At 42.2% G+C, this 24,035-nt stretch overlaps 1 protein-coding gene across 2 annotated transcripts in view; it reads right to left on the bottom strand.

The window, feature by feature from the left end:
- Positions 1–23,160, bottom strand: part of GPR160 (G protein-coupled receptor 160) — a 42,288-nt gene extending 19,128 nt beyond the window's left edge. Inside the window, exons 1-2 of one of the 2 annotated variants that reach the window (XM_036851253.1) lie at positions 22,967–23,160; positions 22,101–22,241 (exon numbers count right to left, since the gene is read on the bottom strand). The gene's annotated coding sequence lies outside the window, so the exon portion shown is untranslated. The remainder of the gene's footprint in view (positions 1–22,100; positions 22,242–22,966) is intronic. The other variant, XM_036851254.1, reaches the window with a different exon arrangement.
- Between the last annotated feature and the right edge of the window lie 875 nt (positions 23,161–24,035).

The following is a 24,035-nucleotide window of genomic DNA, read 5'->3' as shown; positions in this document are numbered from 1 at the left end:
ATAAGGAAGAGTTTGCAGTTGAATTACTGTGAAGTATAAAGAAACAAAAAAGAAGAAAGACCACTCAAAGGAAAACAAAAAAGTTGTTCAGGAAAGGAAACATAATATACAACATTGGTTAGCTGTTTTTGCAGTCATTATAACGTTAACATTATGAATGTGTACTGATCTAACCCTAACTGTAACATAGTTATATTGATAGCATGGGATCTGGAAAGTGTTCATGGGTATAGTGATGGTGGAAGTGGGGCTTGTCAGCAAGGCAGAAGAGCCCTAAATAATCATCTTCCCTTTAGGAAGTCAACAGGTGAGACTTAAACTAAAAACTGTGGTATAAGCATGTTACCAGAGGTACAGAGGTAAATACTATCAGCTAAAGGAGTTGAAGTTGCCTGTGGGGAGCAGGCAGAGAAACAGCTTTTTTTTTTTCCCCTCTGTGATAAGCCTTGTGACCCAACTAGACAATCCTTTGAATAATGTATTTTTGTTACTTGGGTAAATATTAAAATTATATTTTTTAATGAAAATAAGGAAATTTTATTTTAAAAGAAAAGACTGTATTTCATCTACTTTAGGGCACACTGTTCCCCAACATTTTTTTTTTTCTAGTTGCGGTGAGCGGGGGCTACTCTTCGTTGTGATGCGTGGGTTTCTCATTGTGGTGGCTTCTCGTTGTGGAACACGGGCTCTAGGTGTGCAGGCTTCATTAGTTGTGGCACGCAGGCTCAGTAGTTGTGGCTCACGGGCTTAGTTGCTCCGCGGCATGTGGGATCTTCCCAGCCCAGGGCTCGAACCCGTGTCCCCTGCATTGGCAGGCGGATTCTTAACCACTCTGCCACCAGGGAAGTCTCTCCCAACATTTTTTATATCTCCTAAGTTGGGATGCTGATGGCATCTTACAATCACTGTTAGCCAGCTTGTGGCTTGTTACTGCCCATGCAGGAATGAACTCAGGGGTTATTCCAGGTGGCATGTCTGGGCAAATACAGTCACTCAATGTTTTGGTCAACTACCATTTAAAGATCATTTCAGAAGTCCCAGTTGCTATTTGAAACAATCTCTTTTGACACCTGGTAAGATCAGGAAGCATCAGCATTTGCAGACATAATAATGGAACACTTTTTTCTTTTTTAAACAGCTTTATTGGAATATAATTCACATATCATACAATTCATCCAATTAAAGTGTAAAACTCAAAGAGAGTGGAGCACTACTAAATGGTGTAGCATCCAGTGCTTTTCGTGGTGATACTGGGGGGAAAACACAGGTACTGAAGACTAAATTGACACGTAATTTAGAAAAGTTGGACACTCAATGTGAAGAAGTTCTAGGAAGACCTTAACCAATTAATTTTGCTTATAACTTCCTAATTAGACATATACAAAAAAGGTATGACCAAAAAAAAAAAAAAACCTATGGCTAATAAGTCTAAAGGAGCTCTTTCAATAAATATAAGAATTTAAAACAAACAACAAAAAAACCCCACCTGCATCATAATTTGGCAGGATATTCTTTTTAGTGGTACATAAAATAATAATGTCTTACAATTGATGGCATGTTCGAATGGATGAAATATGGTAATAAATCTCATTTAATAAAAAATATATTTTAAATTAAAGAAAACATACAGAGATATTATATAACCATTTAAAATAATGTCTTTGGGGGCTTCCCTGGTGGCGCAGTGGTTGAGAATCTGCCTGCTAATGCAGGGGACACAGGTTCGAGACCTGGTCTGGGAAGATCCCACATGCCGTGGAGCAACTAGGCCCGTGAGCCACAACTACTGAGCCTGCGCGTCTGGAGCCTGTGCTCCGCAACAAGAGAGGCCGCGATAGTGAGAGGCCCGCGCACCGCGATGAAGAGTGGCCCCCGCTCGCCGCAACTAGAGAAAGCCCTCGCACAGAAACGAAGACCCAACACAGCTAAAAAATAAATAAATAAATAAAATAAATTTATAAAATAATGTCTTTGAGGTCTATTTAATGAAATGGAGAATTGTCAATAATATAGAACAAAAAGAAGCAATATTAAAAACTATGTATGGTACAATTCAATTTTGTTTAAATATATGTAGACTGGATGAAAATATACCAAATTTTAACAATGGTTATCCTAGGTTATTCTTATATAGGTTAGCCCTATATTTTTCCTCTTTTCCTACAATGATTTTTTATTTTGTGATCAGATAGCCACTTTCTTAAATAGCTACAATACCATTATTTTACCCAGGACATTAGTTAGTAACATAATAATACTATCTAATACACAGTACATATTAAAATTTCCCCAATTGTCCCAATATTATCCTTTATAGCTTTTTAAAAAAAGTCCAAGATCCAATCAAGGATAAAACATTGCATTTACTTGTTATGTCATTTCAGTCTCTTTTAATTTAGAACAGTTCCCTGCCATTTTTTTCTTTTTGATCCTTTATGACATTGACATTTTTGAAGACTCTAAGCCAATCATCTTATAGAATATTATACAACCTGTATTTGTCTAATTGTTTCCTCCGTATTAGATAAGCATTTTCCGTAAGAACACTAGATTATACATCTCATTGTGTCAGTCTGTCTCATTACTGGTCATGTGAAGTTAGAGCATTTGATGAAGGAGGGGTCTGCCCTATTTCTCTACTGTAGGGTACCTTTTCCCTTTTGTAATCAATAAGTAATCTCTAGGGTGATAGCTTGAGACTGTTAGACTCTGCTGTTCCCCAACAAAGTCTGACCTAATAGTTCCAGCATCCATTGCCTGAATCAATCACCATACTGGGAACTGCAAAACAGTGATTTTTCTAATTCTATGACTTATTGTGCTTTTACAAACTGGCAATTTTTCCCTCCCTGGAAATATATTATACATTCATGGATTTGTTTTTATTCAATATGTTATAATCCACTGCCATCATCATTCTTTTGAATGTTTAAACTTTCCCGCATTCATCCTGTCAGAGCTCCCTCCTCCCGGCACTCTGTGTCCTCCTGACATGTCCAGTCTTTAAGCATTTGTTTGCTTTTGGGCACCTTATACTTCTGCAGACCCAGAGTCATTTTTTTCAAGGCGCTCTAGTTCCTTTTAGTAAAAAACATTATTTAGAAAGCAAACCCTGGGTAAGAGGTGTGCACATCGTTATTGGAGCATCTTTGTGTCTAAGCCCTTTTAGTGGGCAGGACTAGAATTTTTTTTTTTTTTTTTAAATCAAGAGTTGATACTGATAACCTCCAATTCAAAGCTAACATCACAGGAGTCTTTCTTATCTCATTCCTTATTTTTATTTCCTTCTCCCACAGTGATAACCTGGTTCCCAGTTACATTAAGATATTGATTGATTTATTCTAACTACAATACATACTAAATAGTTTCTGAGTTACTACACTGATACCATTGCCAACAACTAACCATATAAATAACTGTCACTCTTTTTTGCCCTAGACTATATCCTACTACGGTTACAGAGTCTGAGCACTATGTTAAAAAGTTACCTGAATTCTTTTTTTTTCTTTATAGTTATATAATCAATTTGATGTACTGCTTTTTATTATTAGTTGTTCTTTGTATATTCAATTACAGGATTTGCTGTTTTCATTTTTATTTAATTTTATGTAATTGAATATGTAAAATATTTACTTAGTTCAAAGTCAAAGCTACATATATAAAAACAGATACTCAGAAAAGCCCCGTTTCCATCCTTATCCCTCCACCCATATCCACCCAACCCCTATCACTTGTTTCTGGTTTATAAGTTATAAGTTTATAAGTTACTAAGTACTTTCTGGAAAAATGATTTGTGGAGGTGTTTCCTCTGGAATAATTACTATAAACGGGACTGCTAGGTCAAAGGGTAAACGCTTACTTATATACTTTTGTCAGATATTGCCAAATTCTCCTCCATAGGGACTGCTGACCATTCTTGAATGATGGTTTAACAAGTATTAAATTCTAAGTTGAAGGTATGTACTCTTTTGTATTCTAAATGTTATTGTTAATGAGAAATCTGTTGTCAACTTCTGTTTCTTAGAGGTATGGCAGAAACGGTTAGTGGTTTTCAAAATCTGTGCTCTCTTCTCTCCCTGAAGCCCACAGGGGACCTATATTTCCCAGACTCCCTTGCAGTGAGCTATGGTCACATGACTGACTTCTAGCCAATGGGGTGTGAGCAGACATGATAGTAGCCATTTCTGGGCAAAGCTCGTTCCGCCTTCCTACTGGGCAACCAGAGCAACTCTGCAGGACACATGGTGAAGGCAGCCGCGCTACCATCAGCCGGGTCCCTGAGTATAGAGGGCCCCCCAATGACCTGAAATATCCGCCCAGGACTGTTATATGAGAGCAATAAACTTGTACTGAATTTGAGCCACTGTATTTTTTTACCTATTTTTACAGCATTTTAGCCTATCCTACTTAATACAAAATACTTCTAATTGCTTCTTTTTCATATCCCTCCCATCTTGCTGCATGTATGTCCCTGCTTCTATTTCAAAATTTTTATCCACTGTAAGCCTTCACTGTATCTTCTGCCTGCTCCTCAGCCTCCTATAAGTATCCTTAGCCAGAGCACTGACTTACGTACGAGATTCGGTACTCTGCACATACCCATATTATAGTCATTGATGGCTCAACTACCTTGTGATTCACCATGGCCCAGGGGCTTGTTCTGCCAGAATAGGCACAAAGCCAATCATTCTCCAATCTGAACTTCCTGCTTACAAAATTAGCCTTCATTTGATATTGTCCAGTTTGTAAGTACCTAATTTATCCAGGTTATTTTGACTTCCGTTTCCAGTATTTCTGGCACACAAACAAATATATACACAATACATCAGTAGTCATAAAGTTTATTTAATGGGACTGGGTCCCAGAGTGACCTCTGAAGGGTTAACTGGTAAGTGCTATCCTGCACCAGCACCATACCCTTGATGTCTCTGACCTTCCCACCATCTGACTGTGGTATCATATAAGCTAAACTATGTTTCCCTGGGTTGTTGCTGATTATGTTATTCATAATTAAATCAACAGCATGAGAAAGTCAAGATATATGTGCCCTGTTTCCTCCAGATCCTTACAATGTTCTTGAAAAAATTAGGTTACATTGATGAGATTCGGTTTTCCATACAGCTGTCATTAATTTTTACCCAATGCCCTAGGTTCGCTTATAAATTAATATTCTGGTGATGTATATTTTCACATATCCCTCCCTCACAGTGTGACTGTGTCTTCTTATTTATTGCAAATTCCACACATATATATTCATCTCTTCATCATTTTGGTGGGAACACACAGATTAATACAAGTACAGTGTTCAGAATTAAGGAGAAAGGAGTTCCATACCTTGTATTAATTGCTTTTGCCACCAAATTTTAAGAAAGATAGCAATAAATAGGAATATAACTAAAGAAGTCAACACATAGGGGAAAGGGATTCATAAGAGTAATAGTTAAAGGGTTGTCAGATTGGGAATTGTTCAAAAGGAGGACATGTTAGTAGCTAGTGTTTGCACCACCACCAGAAATGTCCAAATACATATGGGACAACTGCTTAGTAAACATGTTTATAGAGGTTTAGTCCTCAAAGGACATTTGAACTAGAGACTGCTTCCTAGTTCTCAATAATTATCATCAACTTTAGTCCTGCTCTCAAGCAAAGGAAGGGGTTTAAGCATACAGTGATCTGGAAAGTACCAATCAGAAACCCCTGCTCAATGAGACCTCACTGGCAGTCCCAAGCTACTGAACATGGCTCCTGGGATGACTCAACAATCAGAGAGATGACGACACTGCTCAAGTTCAGTTGTCCATAGTTTCTAAAACTATGGCTCTGTTGGTCATTGCTGAGAAAGTGAACCAGGCCAATCACCTAAGGGAGATCCTTTTTTCAACTTCACACAACATGGGATAGCCTCCCCAATCAACCAAGGTCAAGCTGTCCTATAAGTCATCGATAACAGCATCCCAGACCTATGCCAGCTTACACTACTACCATAAACACCCACCTGTTTTTTCCATTCTCTCAGGATTCAGAAAATATAACATACACATCTCCTTATATTAAATAATTTCATTATTTTTATTGAAGTATAGTTGATTTACAATATTATATTGGTTTCAGGTATATAGCACAGTGATTCAGTATTTTTGCAGATTATTCTCCATTAAAAGTTATTACAAGACAATGGCTATAATTCCCAGTGCTATCAATATATCCTTGTTGCTTATCTATTTTATACATAGTAGTTTGTGTCTCTTAATCCCATACCCCTATCTTGCCCCTCCCTCCTTCCCTCTTCCTACTGGTAACCACTAGTTTGCTTTTTAATCTGTGAAAATGTTTCTGTTTTGGTCTATACATTTGCTTGTTTTATTTTTTAGATTCCACATATACATCATATCATATAGTATTTGTCTTTCTCTGACTTATTTCACTAAGCACCTTATTTCACTAGGTCCGTCCACGTTGCTGCAAATGGCAGAATTTCATTCTTTTTTATGGCTGAGTAATATTCCATTGTATACATATACAATATCTTCTTTATCTGTTCATCTGCTGATGGATACTTGGGTTGCTTCCATATCTTGGCTATTGTAAATAGTGCTGCTATGAACACTGGGTTGCATGTATCTTTTTGAATTCATGTTTTTGTTTTTTTTCAGATATAAACCCAGGAGTGGAACTGCTGGATCATATGGTAGTTCTACTTTTAGTTTTTTTGAGGAACCTCCCTACTTTTCTCCATAGTGGTTGCACCAATTTACATTCCCATCAAAAGTGTACAAGGGTTCCCTTTTCTCCACACCCTCGCCAACATTTGTTATTTGTGTTCTTTTTGACAATAGCCATTCTGCCAGGTCTGAGGTGATATCTCATTGTGATTTTGATTTGCATTTCTGTACAAATTAGTGATGTTGAGCCATCTGTATGTCTTCTTTGGAAAAATGTCTATTCAAGTGTTCTGCCCATTTTTGATTGGGTTTGATTGTTTGTTTTTGGATATTGAGTTGTATGAGCTCTTTATTTTGGATATTAACCCCTTGTCAGCCATATCATTTGCAAATACTTTCTCCCATTCAGTAAGTTGTCTTTTTGTTTTGTGGATGGTTTCCTTTGCTGTGCAAAAGCTTTTAGGTTTAATTAGGTCCCATTTGTTTATTTCTGTTTTTATTCCTTTGCCTTAGGAGACAGATCCAAAAAAAGTATTTCTACAGTTTATGTCAAAGAATGTTCTGCCAATGTTCTCTTTTAGGAGTTTTACGGTTTCAGGTCTTACATTTAGGTCTTTAATCCATTTTAAGTTTATTTTTGTATATGGTGAGAGGAAATATTCTAATCTCATTGTTTTACATGTAGTTGTCCAGTTTTCCCAGCACCACTTATTGAAGAGACTGTCTTTTCTCCATTGTATATTCTTGCCTACTTTGTCATAGACTAATTGACCATAGGTGTGTGGGTTTATTTCTGGGCTTTCTATTCTGTTCCATTAATCTATGTGTCTGTTTTTTGTGCCAGTACCGTGCTGTTTTGATTACTGTAACTTTGTAGTATAGTCTGAAGTCTGGGAGGGTGATAGCTCCACCCCAAATCATCTGAAATTCCTTTTAAGTCACTGATTTCTCCAGTGCTTAGACCAAGGACCATAGACTTCTTAGTCCCCCAGGATTTTCAGGTCAATGAAGAATTGGGACATAGGCAACGAGTACACAGATTTTTATGAGAATTTTTTTTTTGAGAAATATTACTGGACACTTAAATGGAAGGACTTTGTCATATCCAAAAGTTAGGTCTCCCAAGCTCAGAAAGTAGGAAGTAAGACCTTTTAAGGTCAAAATCTCATTGTGTACAGTTCTGTTATTTTCATACTGATTTTTTTAAATTTATTATTTATTTATTTTATTTATAGCTGTGTTGGGTCTTCGTTTCTGTGCGAGGGCTTTCTCTAGTTGTGGCAAGCAGGGGTCACTCTTCATCGCGGTGTGCGGGCCTCTCACTGTCGCGGCCTCTCTCTTTGCGGAGCACAGGCTCCAGATGCGCAGGCTCAGTAATTGTGGCTCACGGGCCTAGCTGCTCTGCAGTATGTGGGATCTTCCCAGACCAGGGCTCGAACCCGTGTCCCCTGCATTAGCAGGCAGACTCTCAACCACTGCGCCACCAGGGAAGCCCCATACTGATTTTTTTAGGCATGAGACTAACAGCAGAAGTTTCAGAGATTAAGAGAAGTTTTGGGGGACAGGTAGGCCTCTTAAGTCAAATAATTCTACCTAAATATATATGGTGCTTTTTAGTTTATAAAGTATTTTATGGAGATTATCAGATTCAAATTGTCTAAATCATGCTCCTGAACCTACATTCAATGAATCATGCCAAGATGTTTGAGTGTTAGAAGTAGTAACGGTGGTCTTTTCCCTAATTTGACATGACGAAAAAGTGCCAAAAGATGAAAAAGAGACACATTCACATGAACAGAATAAAGGAAAACAAACCATATGATCATCTTGAGAAGTGCAGAAAAAAGCTTTTGACAAAATTCAACATCCATTCATGATAAAAACCTCTCAGCAAAGTAGGAATCGAGGGAAATTTCCTCAACCTGATAAAGGACATTTTTTAAAAATCTACAGCTATCATCATGCTTAACTGTGAAAAACTGACCACTTTTCCCTTAAAGGAACAAGGCAAGGAAAAAAAAAGGCATAGAGATTAGAAAGAATAAAGTAAAACTCTTTGTAGATGATGTTTATACATACAGAAAATCCTAAGGCATCTACCCAAAACTTACTGGAGTTACTAAGTTACTTTAGTAAGGTTGCAGATCAATTTTTTAAATTGCATATATATATATATATATATATATATATATATATGTATGTGTGTGTATATATATATATATATATAGCATATATATAAAACAAAATTTGAAAATGTAAAAATTGCCATTTACAGTGGACTTTAAAATGTAAAATACATAGGAATAAATCTTTTAAAATGTGTACAAATCATCAGGGACTTCCCTGGTGGTCCAGTGGGTAAGACTCCGCACTTCCAACGCAGGGGGCCTGGGTTCAATCTCTGGTCAGGGAACTAGATCCCACATTCATGCTGCAACTAAGAAGCCTGCATGCCGCAACTAAGAGTCCGCATGCCGCAACTAAGAGTCCACACACCACAACTAAGGCCTGGAGCAGGCAAAATAATAAATAAATTAATTTAAAAAAATAAAATATGTACAAATCATCAATGCTAAAAGCTATAAAACACTGCTGAGAAGATAACAACAACACTGCTGAGAGAAACTAAAGACCTAAATAAATGGCAAGATATACCATGTCTATGGAAGATTAATATTGTTAAGATGACAATGCTCTCTAGATTGGTAGATTCAATATTGTCCTGATCAAAATCCAACCAGGCTTTTTGGTAGAAACTGACAAGTTGATTCTAAAGTGTATACGAAAAATGCAAAAGATTCACTTTGCTGTACAGCAGAAACTAACACAACATTGTAAAGCAACTATACTCCAATAAAACTTAATTAAAAAAAAGGAAAGAAAATGCAAAGGGCCAGAATAGTTGAAAATTTTTGAAAAAGAACAAAGTTGAAGGGCTTACACTACCTGATCTCAAGACTGATAAACTACAGAACTGAAGATAGTGTGGTACTAGCTTAAGAACAGACAAACAGATAGAACAGAGTAGAGAGTTCCAACAGTCCACTTGATTTATAAGAAAGTACCAAGGCAATTCAATGGAGGAAAGGAAAGTCTTTTCAATAAATGGTGCTGCAGTAAATGGATAACTGTATGAAAAAGAAGGAGCTCAATCCCATCTCACACCGTACTCACAAATTAATTCAGGATTGATCACAGGCCTAAATGTAAAAGCTAAGACTAAAGCATCTAGAAGGATAACAAAGAAGAAAATCTTTGCAACCTTGGGGGTAGGTAGAGAATTATTAAGCAAAACATAAAAGCGGGCTTCCCTGGTGGCGTAGTGGTTAAGAATCTGTCTGCCAATGCAGGGGACACGGGTTCGAGCCCTGGTCTGGGAAGATCCCACATGCCGTGGAGCGACTAAGCCCGTGAGCCACAACTACTGAGCCTGCGCGTCTGGAGTCTGTGCTCCGCAACAAGAGAGGCCACGATAGTGAGAGGCCCGCGCACCGCGATGAAGAGTGGCCCCCGCTTGCCACAACTAGAGAAAGCCCTCACAGAGAAACGAAGACCCAACACAGCCAAAAATAAATATAAATAAATAAATAAATTTATTTTAAAAAAAAACAAAAAACATAAAAGCACCAACCATGAAGAAAAAGTTATAAAGTAGACTCATTAAAATTAAAATCTTCTATTTATAAGAAAATGAAAAAGCAAGAGATACACTGGGGGAAGATATTCACTACACATATATCTAACAAATGATTTGTGCTCAGACTATCTATCTATCTACCTACTTATCTACCTTCCTACCTTCCTACCTATCTTATCTATAATGTCTACAAATCAATAGTAAAAAGACAACTCAAAACAAAAATGGGCAATATACTTGAAAAGACAGTTCAAAAGGAAAATGAACAAATGGTCAACAGCATGTGAAAAGGTGCTCAACATCATTAGTCATCAGGAAAAAGCTAATTAAAAGCACATAGCCATACAATTTCACATCCATCAGGATGGCTAAAATTAAAAAGACCACGGGACTTCCCTGGCGATCCAGTGGTTAAGACTTCGCCTTCCAATGCAGGGGGTGCAGGTTCAATCCCTGGTCAGGGAGCTAAGATCCCACATGCCTCGGGGCCAAAAAAACAAAACATAAAGCAGCAGCAATGGTGTAACAAATTCAATAAGGACTTTAAAAATGGTCCACATCAAATGTAAATTGATATAGCCACTATGGAGAACAGTATGGAGGTTCCTTAAAAAACTAAAAATAGAATTACCATATGATCCAGCAATCCCACTACTGGGCATATACCCAGAGAAAACCGTAATTCAAAAAGACACATGCACCCCAATGTTCATTGCAGCACTATTTACAATAGCCAGGACATGGAAGCAACCTAAATGCCCATCGACAGACGAATGGATAAAGAAGTTGTGGTACATATATACAATGGAATATTACTCAGCCATAAAAAGGAACGAAATTGAGTCATTTGTTGAGACATGGATGGATCTAGAGACTGTCATACAGAGTGAAGTAAGTCAGAGAGAGAAAAACAAATATCGTATATTAACGCATGTATGTGGAACCTAGAAAAACTGGTACAGGTGAACCGGTTTGCAGGGCAGAAGTTGAGACACAGACGTAGAGAACAAACATATGGACACCAAGGGGGGAAAACCGCGGTGCGGTGGGGATGGTGGTGTGCTGAATTGGGCGATTGGGATTGACATGTATACACTGATGTGTATAAAACTGATGACTGATTAAAAAAAAAAAAAGATAAGTGGTTGCCAGGAGATGTGGGGGAGGGGAACGAACAGGCAGAGCACAGAGGATTTTTAGGGCAGTGAAATTACTCTGTATGATACTGTAATGGTGGATACATGTCACTATACATTTGTCCAAAGCCACAGAATGCACACCACCGAGAGTGTACACTAACATAAATAATGGACTTTGGGTGATAATGATGTGTCAATATAGGTTCATCAAATGTATCACTGTAGTAATAAATGTAAAGTATGTACAATGTTAAAAAAAAAAAAAAAGAAGAATTAATACCAGTCCTTCTTAAACTCTTGCAAAAAAGTGAAGAGGGGAAAATACTGCCAAACTCATTTTGTAAGGCTAGTATGACCCTGATACCAAAGCCAGACAAGGACACTACAAGAAAAAAATTATACCTAATATCCCTGATGAACACACATGGAAAAATCTTCAAAAAAGTTTAGCAAACTGCATTTAACAGTACATTAAAAGGATCATACACCATGATGAAGTGAATTTATTCCATGGATGCAAGATGGTTCAACATCCACAAATCAAGAAATGCGATACACCACATTAACAAAATGAAGGATAAAAATCAAATGATTGGGACTTCCCTGGTGGTCCAACAGTTAAGACTCTGCACTCCCAATGCAGGGGGCCGGGTTTCGATCCCTGGTCAGGGAACTAGATCCTGCGTGCCGCAACTAAAGATCCTGCATGCCGCAACGAAGATCCTGCACACTGCAATGAAGATCCCACGTGCCGCAACTAAGACCCAGCGCAGCCAAATAAATAAATAAATATTTTTAAAAATCAAAAAAAAAAAAAAAGGTCCACACCAAAAAATAAATAAATAAATAAAGCCTAAAATACCATTTAAAAAAAAAAGACCAATACCAAGTATTGGGAAAGACGTAGGAGTATAAAATGGTACAACCCCTTGGAAAAGTCTGGCATTTAAACATACATCTATCCTATGATCCAGTACTTCCACTCCTAGGTATTTATGCAGGAGAAATTAAAATACATGTCCACAAAAAGACCTGTATGGTAACACCATATGCTAGCGAGCATGTAGAGCAACAGGAACTCTCACTGCTAGTGGAAATACAAAATGGTACAGCCACTTGGGAAGACAGTTTAGATTGGTGGTTTCTTACAAAATTAAACATATTCTTATCATACGATCCAGTAATCGCCCTCCTTGGTATTTACCCATAGGAGTGTAAGACTTACGTCCACACAAAACCCTATACACAAGTCTTTATAACAGCTTTATTGATAATTGCCAAAAGTTGGAAGGAACCAAGATGTCCTTCAGAAAGTGACTGGATAAACTGTGATTACTTAGCATTAAAAAAAAAAAAAAAAGCTATCAAGCCATGAAAAGACATGGAGGAACCTTAAAAAATGCATTTACTAGGTGAAAGAAGCCAATCTGAAAAAGCTATATACTGTATGATCCAACTATATGACACTCTGAAAAAGGCAAAACTATGGAGACAGTAAAAAGATGAGTAGTTGCCAAGGGTTAGAGGGGAGGAAGGGATGAACAGGCGGAGCACAGAGGATTTTTAGTGTTACTCTGTATGCTACTGTAATGGTGAATACATGTCACTATACATTTGTCCAAACCCACAGAATGTACACCACCAAGAGAGAACTGTAATGTAACCTATGGACTTTGGATGATTATGATGCGTCAGTGTAAGGTCAACAACTGTAACAAATGTACCACTGATTGGGGATGTTGATAATAGGGGAGGCTATGCATACGTGGACGCAGGAAATATATGAGAAATCTCTTTGGGAAACTGTACCTTCTCCTTAATTTTGTTGTGAATCTAAAATTGCTCTAAAAGGTAAAGTGTATTAAAAAAAAAAAGGCTTGTACACAGTTAGGAAATATTTCTTAGATATGTAATTAGAAGTGCAAACCATAAAAGAAAAGAAATTGATATCTTAGACTTCATCAAAATTTAAAACTTTTTTCTTTAAAAGGTGCCATTAAGAAAATAAAAAAATAAGTCAAAGATTCATAGAAAATATTTGCATGTCATATATCTGATAAAGCCCTTGCCTCAGAATTTAAAAAAATATTTGAATATTTTATTTCAAATATTTTTATTTGAATATTTTAAAGAATATTAACAATTTTTTGAAACTCCATATGACGATGGTGACAACCCAATTAAAAAAATGGGCAAAAGATTTAACTAGATATTTCACCAAAGCAGATATATGAATGACTAATAATAATAAGCACATGAAAAGGTGCTAATCATCATTAGTCATTAGGGAAATGTAAATTTAAACTGTAATAAGGGAATTCCCTGGTGGTCCAGTGGTTAGGACTCCGAGCTTCCACTGCAGGGGGCACGGGTTCAATCCCCAATCAGGAAACTAATCTCGAAAGTGGCATGGCCAAAAAAAAAAAAAACCAAACAAGAAAAACACATAAACTGTAATAAGATACACTCATACAGCCATTAGGATGGCTATAATAAAAAAAACTAACACTATTGAGTGTTGGCAAGAATGTGGAGAAGTCAAAACCATCATACATTGTCAGTGGGACTCTAACATTGTACAGCCACTTTTGGAAAACAGTTTACCAGTTTCTTAAAAAGTTAAACATAAACTTGCCATATAATCTGGTAATTACACTCCTTAGAATCTACCCAAGAGAAATAAAAATATAGGCCCACACACACCTGTACATGAATGTGCACAGAAACATTATTTATAACAGCCAAAAACCAGAAACAATTCAAATGTCCATCAACTAGCGAAGAAATAAATGAAATGTGGTTACATCTGTAAAACTGAACTATTCAACAATACAAAGGAACGAGCTACTGATACATGCTGCAAATGGATGAACTTCAAAAATATGATGCTAAGTGAAAGAAGCTAGACACAAAAAACCTACATATTCTAGGATTCCATTTATAGGAAATATCTAGAAAAGGCAAGAGACAGAAAGTAGGTCAATGGCTGCCTGGGCTTAGGAGTGGGGACTTAAGCTGGCATGAGGGAACTTTCGGGATGATAGAAATGTTCAAAAATTAGATTGTGGTGATGGCTGTACAAATCTATAAAAATCATAGAATTGTACACTTACAACGGGTGGATTTTATGGCATGTAAATTGCACCTCAAGAAAACCGTGTTTTTAAAAAAGGACTTGTAAAAGAATGTTCACTGTTTTATGAAGCAGTTTCCTTCATAAAAGCCCCAAACTGAAAACAACCCAAATGGTCTTCCAGGCAGAATGGACAAATTAATGGTGGTATAATCAAAGAGTGGAATATTAGCTATTAATAAAAAAGAACTACTGAAATATACAACATGCATGAATCTCAAAAACATGTTGACAAAAGAAGCCACTTTTGTTTTCCTATTGTATACTGTATTCCATTCATAAAAGAGTCTGCTGTTTGCTGTAGACAACCTCTGAATCAATCACACTTATTTCCAGAAAGTATGGTGTGTGTGTGTGTCTATTTGGAAGTCATAACATGTCAAATACTTAATATAAATGAATGGCTAATGATTTAATATTTAGTTTAAAATGTTTTAATTATGTCATGTGATACACACAAATATATCTAATATATGTACGTTATTTAACATAATCAAACTCATTCTTTCTGTGCATATTCATTCACTCATTTACTCCAAACATATTTATAGAGGGCCAAGAATATATTCCTGGCATCCAAGTTCAAACTATGACTCAATCACAAATACAATGTTGATATTTCACTTTTTCTTCACGACAGAATCTGAGTGTACCTTTCAGAATACAGTTTATTTAACATGAGTTTCCTGGTCTGCTCCTGGGAGGAAAAAGGGTTACGAACCTAACAGTCACAGACTTATGGAGCAAAAACAAGTGTGGGGCCCGTCAGGAACAGCAGATTCAGGACTAGTAAGTGAGGCTGTCATTTCAGGCCTCCACGAACTCCCCGTCCTGCCTGCGCCTGCCGCTGGAAGGCAAGCTAAAACATGCAGACACACCCTGAAGGAAGCTGCAGCCTGGTCAGTGGACTCAGGACTCAGGCCAGGAGGAAGAAATGCCACCATCACAGGCAGCTACTCACCCTTCAGGTAACTTCCCTCCCACTCCCCAACCCCCCTGGGAGTCACACCTTAGAATCTGCTCTAAGCTGGGCCTTGACGTGTGTGATGATGAACAAGGCGTGATTGTTGCTCCCCAGAGAACCCAGTGCCCGGGAGGGTATATGTCAGGGTACTTCCTATACTCCTCCTGCATTTTAAAGAGTGTTTAGAATGTTCATGCCTTTTGATCCAGTATCTCCACTCCAGGAATTCATCATAAGGGAATAATCAGAGCTGAAGGAAGTAATTACGGCCTGAGCAGCTCACTTCAGCATACTTATAATAGCCTCCAGAACACTCTCCCACCCCAAAAGGATCAGAACAATTTAAATGCCTCACAGTAAGGAAGTAGTCAAATGATTTATGACAGTCATAAGATGGATACTATCTGTAGCCATGAAAGACAAGCTCTTCAGAAAGATTAAAGAACGAGAAAATGCTGACAATACAATGTAAGATGACAGAATTGAGATAAAAGCTGTATGTATCAGGGTTTCTCACGGGAGAGATACTGTAATGGAATTCCTCACGCCTCCCAGAGACTCTGCTGAACCCTGAGAATCAGTGTAACCGGGAGGAGTGAGCTGTCATCCTCAGACAGTCTAACGGTAGGGGCTGGGAGGTTGAAAACCAGTGGTACATAGAGTATTATTCCCATATTGGGTAAACCCGAAAAATGTATGAATATACACAGATCAGAGGTAATTAATGCCAGGCCACCTGTGACTGGTAAGGTCATGGCCTTGCAGACCAATACTTCTGAAGCTCGAACGTGGATCTCGTTAAAAGCTGGATTCTGATTCACTGTGTCTGGGGTGGGCCTGAGCTTCTGCACTTCTAACAAGCACCCATTGCTGCTGGTCCGCAGGACACACGGGATTAGCAGGCCGCAGAGGCAAGGACAGCAATGGGAAATGGCAGGGGCTGTGGAGGGAAACCCCGTCCAGAACAGTCAGAAGGGAGCAGCTCTGTGGGCTGTGAGCTGGGGTGGCGAGGGCCATGAAGGCAGTTCAGCATCTCACTGGAACACCTGGCTGGGAGCGGAGGAGGAGAAAAAAAGGAGGAGGAAGGCAACAGTTCCATGAAGGAGGAGGAGGGAGCCCACCAGCCCAGTGCCCCGCCTCCCCCTGAGCCCCGCTGGCACCTCCGTGAATGGGTCTGGGCAGGAGCTGTCAGCCGGGCGACCTCTGCCTCGGCTGCTGGCGGGGGACTCTGGGGGGGAGGGGCTACCCCTCCGTTCAGCCTCCCTGGACACGGGGATGCTTTCAGCTTCCCAAGAACACCTCAGCTCTCACTCTCCCCCCTCCCCTCCCCAGATGTCACCACTCCCTATGGCTCCTTAAGGGCGTAAGGAATACGAACACAGGTTACTTCTCTGATAAAGTAGGACGCACAGTCCACTCCTCTGTTCCCACTTCTGGGCTCACCTCTGGCCTGAAGCTCAGTTCACTTGTGTACCTCTCCTGACAGAGAGCAAAAGGCAAGAGAAACAGATGCAAACAAATAACCCCGCGCCACTGGTCAAAGATCAAATTGGACAGCCCTGTTAAAACTACAAAATGCTCTGCAAATACAGGTTAACAGCACCTCTCTTATTTCTCCAAGTTAAAGGTAAACCCCCTGGGGTACCTGGTCTTTGATTTCGCCACTAAAGGGCAGGTCGGACACCGTACTTCACGGGGCCTGGGTCAGGACTTCGTATTTCTGTTAGCTCCTGCCAGCCTGCCTGTGAGGAGGGCACGTCCCCAGCCGACAGAAGCGGCGCCGGAGAGGACTCAGGGGCCGCGAGCCCTGCCGCCGAGGCAGGGGCATCTGCCCCATCTGCCCCCCCCTCCATCAGGGGCAGGCCGGGGACCCATCTCCCTTCCAGAGTCACCGCGCATTTCAATCCCCAGACGACAGGGCCAAAGCCCCAGTTCCCGGCCCGGCCTCGCCATCAGTTCCAAAGCTGCTCCTCCAGCAAAGCCCCTGCTGACATCCGTCACGGAGGACGCTTCCTCAGGCCACGAGGCAGGCCAGGCTGCCTCTGAAAACAGGGAGGTCAGAGCTGGAAAGCGTTTCTACCCTGCAGCCTGCCTTCTAAAATTCTCGGGGGGGGGGGGAATCCCCCAAATAAAGGCAAAAGCGAAGGAAGGCAGGGCTCCAGCGACGGCAATAGCAACGCTCAGGGAACCCCTACTCCGCGCCGGGCCCTCCGCGCGCCGCTTCGTCCTCGCAGCCCTGTGAGGTAGGTGTGAGCAGGACTTCCATTTGACACGGGAGAAAGCTGAAGGGCAGAGTGGTTAGCAAAAGAGGTCAAGGTCACACAGCGAGGTGGTGGGAGAACCAGGAAGACATCAGCCGCCTGGCGAGGGTCCACGCTCAGGGGCGCCACGCTTCACCCGTGTGTGCCGCGGCCGGTCATCAGCCTAGTCCCCTTGCGGGCCGCCTGTTTGACCAGGGAGTAGTCATCAGCTACACGCCCACACACCTGAGCCCCAGAGCGCCCCAGAAAGGCCCCGACCAGCCCGCCGGCCTGGCCCTTCGGAAAGCCCTCAGCCTCTAGCGTCCTTCTTCCAACCCCACAAGGCAGCCCGCCTGCAGCGCCCCCCACCCCGTGCCACGTCGCTTCTCACACTGGGGTACGCACACACCTAGACCGACAGCTCTAGTGACAAAGGTCTCAAAACAACACCTGACGTTACCTCAAAACCGCACGGCAAGGTTCCATCTGCACTTCCTCCCCTCCGCCTCCGCCTCACCCATGCCCACACCTCCACACAGAAGCCACGAGGACTCAGGGCTCGGGGAGAGGAAACAAAGACCTAAACAGCAGCCTCCACTGCAACGGAACTCCACAGACAGGCAGAGGCGGGAACATCTGTCCCACGGCCCTTAAGTGAAAGTTTCAAGATGAGGAATCAGGCCACTCTTGGACTTGCGCCCCAGGAACCTCTCAAAGGCTGGACTAGGGCGCCTCAGTCCCTCCTGCCTGCGGAGCTTTCCGACGGGGCCATGCCTCAGTGGTGTGTAGGACAGATATGTCACCAGCTGGAGAGGGGCGGGCAGAGGAGGGGGAGGGGAGTACCTTCTGGGCCCCTCAAAGCAGAGAGCCAGGGCACAAGCTCAGGATCCCTCTGGATCCCGAAGTCAGGCTGCTTAAAGACGGAGGGCTTCTTGGTGGCCCACCCCTACAGGACCCTGGGGAACCCCCCCAGGTGCACAAGACCCATCTTCCCACTCACAAAGAGTCAGTGGTTTGGGGTTTGGGAGGCACTCCTTTTCTCTGCTGCAGCGTACCCACACATGTACTCCATTTTTATTGTACTGCAGGGGTAGTAAGCTCTAAAGTTCTATGTAAATGAGTAACACAGACAAGGTGTGAGAAAAATGATGACATACCTTGTATTTTCTGTCATAAAATCACTGCAGAGTAAACACAAGAGTCTTCATTCTCTCAAAGGAATATGCTCTTTCCCTTTTTCTTGGGACAAGAGCCCTCAAGCTCTCTTGGGTTATTCCATTTTGGGGAGATGCACACGTAGGAAGACCTCTTACTGTAAGAAACAATGGTGCAAGTGCGATGGTCCCCTGTCTCAAAGATGGGGACCACTATAGTGAGTGGTGGGGACCAGGGGGAAATGGAGTATGCTACCCTTCTCTAGAGAGAAGCCTGCTCCAGTACCGCCTTCAGGAATTCTTGGGGGCAGAACATTTGAAATCTCCCAGTTGTCAACATTGGCTCAGCTTTGTTTTTGATTTTCCCAAACTCTGCGCTGGCCTGATAAAACATCCTTGTCGGCTGAATGTGGCACATGGCCCCAGTTTGTAACCAGGGAAGTTGAGGGTGGCAAAAAGATAGCTTGCCTAAACTAACTAAAGAACTCTTGGGTATGGTAGCTCTGCTGTCTGCTAGAGTTTGGACCAGCACAGAGGCTGGAAATAACGTAAACTCTAAGGTCCAACAGATATGAATTTGAATCCTGGCTCTATTTTTACCAGCTGCCAGACCTCAAGTGAACTACTAACCTCTCTTAGCTACAATTTCATCCACAAAATGGGTTGAAAATACCCAATTTAGAGAGCTTTGTGAGAATTAAAAACATGTGTGTGAAGTTGACTTGAACTCTTAATGGATGTTAAATTTCCTTCCCCCATATCTCCAAAGAAACCACCTGGCAAGCCTTCGCTTCTTTAGATTTTCAAAGTTCTCATCTGCTAAAAACTAAAATAATCCTCCAGCACCGCTGCTGAACCCCACAGGATAGGATGAAGTGATGTAGATGAGAGCAGAGTGCTTACAAATTAGAAGAGGATTATTGACTGGATTGCCAACACCCTTTCCTCTCATTTCCAGGCCAACAAAGCAGTATGTAATTTGCTTTTCTAATGTGTTTATACCCTTCCATAACATGATGTGGGAGAAGATGGTGTCACATCTGTGGTAATTCCTTAAAATGGCTATTAACAATCAACTCTCCAGAGCCCGCCCAAATCTACCATCCTCTCACAGAGGATAGCAAACATGAGGTTACTGCCTGTTCACTTAAGAGCCTGGCAACTTCCTTTCCTCTCTCCATGTTCTTGTCTCAGAGAACGAGGTAGAAAATAAAGTCACTTAACAGTTGCATCTTTCTTTGATTCACACAAAGAAAACTGTCACAAGCCAAACAATTTCACTTAAGTACCATCATGAATTCACTATGATATTTTCCAACAGTAAGGGGATTTTTGTTGGTTCTCTCATTTTCCCATGCACTGTGAGGAAACCAGGACATGCTTTGGCGTTTCCTCAACTGAATCTGACTTAAAGCATCTTTACAACTTTTTTTATTCTAGTGAATCTACATGGGCAAGGTCTAGGCTGAGGGGATTCATCTAACACTTCAACTTTCAGCTATCACTGATATAATTTACTTGACTTGTTTTCTCTTAAAAGCAAGGAGGCATTAAAATCAGTTCCACGGTATCTACTAAGAAATGTGGGTTTATCTTTCAGGACTATGCCTCCCTTTCCTCCCTCTATTGAACTTTAATAGCTCCCTCATAAGATCATCACTTTTCCAAATTACTAATCAGGCATGATAGAATGAGTAGGAATTATAAGATAAATCCAGAGGGGGCAAAAATAAGCAAGTTGGATGAATATATAGATATAAGTTCCCAGGTCCCTCCTCTTGAAAGCAGGGTTCTTGGAAAAGAATGCACAGAAATTTCAGGAGCCAGTTCTTTGCTAAATATTTACACTGCATGATACCTGAAACAAACAAGGTAAGGACAGGAAACAGGCCACACACACAGATAAGATCTCTCTCGGGTAATAAGTAGAGCTCCACTCACCTTGTGATTCGTTTTCATAATGTTGACTTTGTATTGATGTATACAGTGCTTCCAAAAGTGTACACAAAACCTAAGTGTGTACGGGAGTGTTCACTACTCTGAGCTCTGTTTTTTGATAAGCATAACTTAGAAAGGATTTGGGCAGTTCAGAAAAATTGCTAACACATTTTACACAACCTGTCCATTTGGAGACAACTCAACCCCTATGCTCGCTAATACCCTTTGTATAAAAAAAAGCTGACCCAGCATCCACCTGCATCAACTTGATCCTCTCAGCTTTGTCACACTCAGCAAATACTCTATGCCTTCGCAACAAAATAAAGCGGCACCCCTGGGAGGGAGAAAAAGACTTGTTATGAGTCTGCAGAGGCAGCCTTTATACCCAGCTAACAAAGAGTGAGGATCCGTGGAAGGCTTTGAATCTAGAACCACTAGTGTTACCTTCCAAATCTACCTTCTGCAAAAAAGCTCCACAAGTGGTGTTAACGTTTAAAGGAAAATGCCAAACATACAAAAGCAGAGTCAAGAGTACAAGGCAGTCCATACCCCCATACCCTTCATCCATCTTCAACTATTAACAATTCATGGCCAATCTCCCTTCACCTTGTTCCCCCTCACTTCTCCACTAGCAGCCCTCCCCAAAACTGGCTTATTTTGAAGCAAATCCTCAACCTGTATTTCAAGTTTAGAATGTATTTCTAATAGATAAGGGTTTAAAAAAAAACCCTAATCATGATACCATTACCAAAAGTAACTAAACAAAACTAATATTCTTAATACTAAAAAACAACCAGTACAAATTACCTCTATTGGCACAATTTTTTAAAAAACTATTTTCATCAAATCAGGACCCAACCAAGGTTTACACGTAGCATTGCCGCCTTCTGTCTCTTTAATAGTTTTTAAACCACAGGTTCCCTCTATCCCTGTGATTCTCATAGCAGCCAGGCGGATCCTCACCTGCAATTCCCAACAATTCTATTCTAGAGATAACCACAAAGAAACTCCAGTCTTAGGCGCTGTCAAGAAAAAATGTGTATCTTAGTCGTTTTATAGTTAAAGAAGTTTAAAAGTAACCTGAAAAGCACAAACGAAATTGATCTGACTTGAAGCCATGAACAATTCTGAGATCCAAACACTCATTCAAGTGTCCTTTGCAATTCTGGTCTGTGGTGGATTGATCTCCGGGGTTTGAGCGACCCCCCCCCCCGCCCCCGCCCCGGCCCTTACCCGAGTCATTTGCACAAGCAAAGCAATGGGGCGAAGCAAGTGCGTTTCCTCCCAGCTGGACCTTCCTCCGCAAGCCGGGTCCTCGCGGTCGCCTCCGGAATGCGGGGGGCGGGGGACCCTGCTGCCACCTCCCGAGGCCACCTGCCCAGGTGAGAAGAGGAGTTTCATTGAGCCAACAAGTTCCGGAGGGCGGTCCCAAGTTATTTAGAGAGAATTTTGAGCCATCCAGGCTGGGCACAGAGGAACCACCCAGAACGCCACGGTCTCAGAGAACAACCAACCTGAAAAGCCCTCGGGCTTAATCCCAATGCCCGGCGCAGGCGGGGGCACCGTCCCCAACGCCCGAGGGCCAAGAGAGGGGACGCAAAGTCCGCCCCAACGAATACACGGGCATGTGTGTCCATGACTGTATGCCCACCTGTGTGTGCCAGGAAGGAAAGTTGCACACACTGTTTCTAAAACATCACCTGTTTTACAATGTTTAATAGCTCTCTCCCCTGGAAAGGGGGTGCGAGTGTCTGGATGTGAGTATACACCCAACCTAGGCCACCGGTTCCATCCCCGCACCCCACCCCCGGGTCCAAACCCGGGACGGAACCATGGCGCGAAGGCTACGATCACCCCCCAGCCGGAGCGCAGCGTTCTCGGCTTTCACTCCAGGGCCACCACCCACTCCAGGATCTCTGAAGTAATAGAGAACCCCAGCCCCTGAATCCCCGGGAGTGAAATTCCTCTCCCTCCCCGACGCGCAGAGCACAGCCAGGGAAGCGGAGAGCGGCGCGGTGCCATCGGCCTCCTCCCCCCCGGAGCCCCGGGTGGGGAGGGAAGCAGCGGCAAGACGCCAGGCGCGGGTCCCCGCAACTCACCCGAGGCGCGGCGGCTCCCAGCTCCTGGCTCGCGCTCCGCGTCCGCGGCGCTGGGCGCCCAAACAGACCCGCGGCGAGCTCGCCGCCCGGGCACCTGCCGCGCCCGGCCCCAGGTGACCGGGGACAGGCCGGGGCTGAGAGCACGGCCCCGGGGACCCCGCAGCAACCCCGTGGCGGCCCCGCGCGCTGCTACCAGGAAGTGCGGATGCAATCCTTTGAGCGCGCACGCCCCGTCGCGACCCCAGCGGGAGACTGGCCGGAGGGCGCCGCCTGCGGGCGGGGCGGCGAGAGGCGTCCAGGCCGCCACCCAGGCGCGCGGGAGAGGGGCCGGGGTCGAGGCTAGCACAGGGGACGCCCCGAGGGTGTAGGATGGAAGATGAGAGCCCCCCCCCTTTTGCGTGCCGGGCCTTCAGATACTCCCACCCCCAGCCCTGCCCAAGGAGCTCCCATCTCCTCAGCAGGGTGGGCACGGGGCCATTGCAGTTTCCTCCAGATGAGGGTATACATAGGGCGACAGAACCTGATATAAACAACCACCTGTAATGCACTATGAATTCACATTTAAAATAAAAATCCGCAAATTGCACATTTGGAAATAGCACACTTATACTGCATTGCCTTTCTTTGTGTCAACATTACTAATTTGTTATATTCAACAGATATTTGTTGAGCACCTACGACTTGCCAATCATTTAAACATTTAAAATATAGCGCAGGGAACTCCCTGGAAGTCCAGTGGTTAGGACTCTGCGCTTCCACTGCAAGGGCCACGGGTTCGATCCCCGGTTGGGTAAATAAGTGCCGCATGCCCAGCGGCGCGGCCAAAAACAAGAAAGAAGAAAAGAAAAACCCAGCACAGTTTCCTCCTCTTCCTTTTCCTGAAGAGGGTTCAATAAGTGGCGTGGGCTGGCCCTTTCTTTTTTTTTTTTTTTTTTTAATAAATTTATTTATTTATTTTTGGCTGTGTTGGGTCTTCGTTGTGATGTGCAGACTTCTCATTGCGGTGGCTTCTCTTGTGGCGGAGCACGGGCTCTCGGCTCACGGGCTTCAGTAGTTGTGGCTCAAAGGC

Source organism: Balaenoptera musculus, chromosome 4, assembly GCF_009873245.2.
Source record: "Balaenoptera musculus isolate JJ_BM4_2016_0621 chromosome 4, mBalMus1.pri.v3, whole genome shotgun sequence".
Taxonomy (NCBI): domain Eukaryota; kingdom Metazoa; phylum Chordata; class Mammalia; order Artiodactyla; family Balaenopteridae; genus Balaenoptera; species Balaenoptera musculus.
The sequence above is the reverse complement of the archived record's forward strand: the minus strand, read 5'-3'. Positions and strand labels throughout refer to the sequence as shown.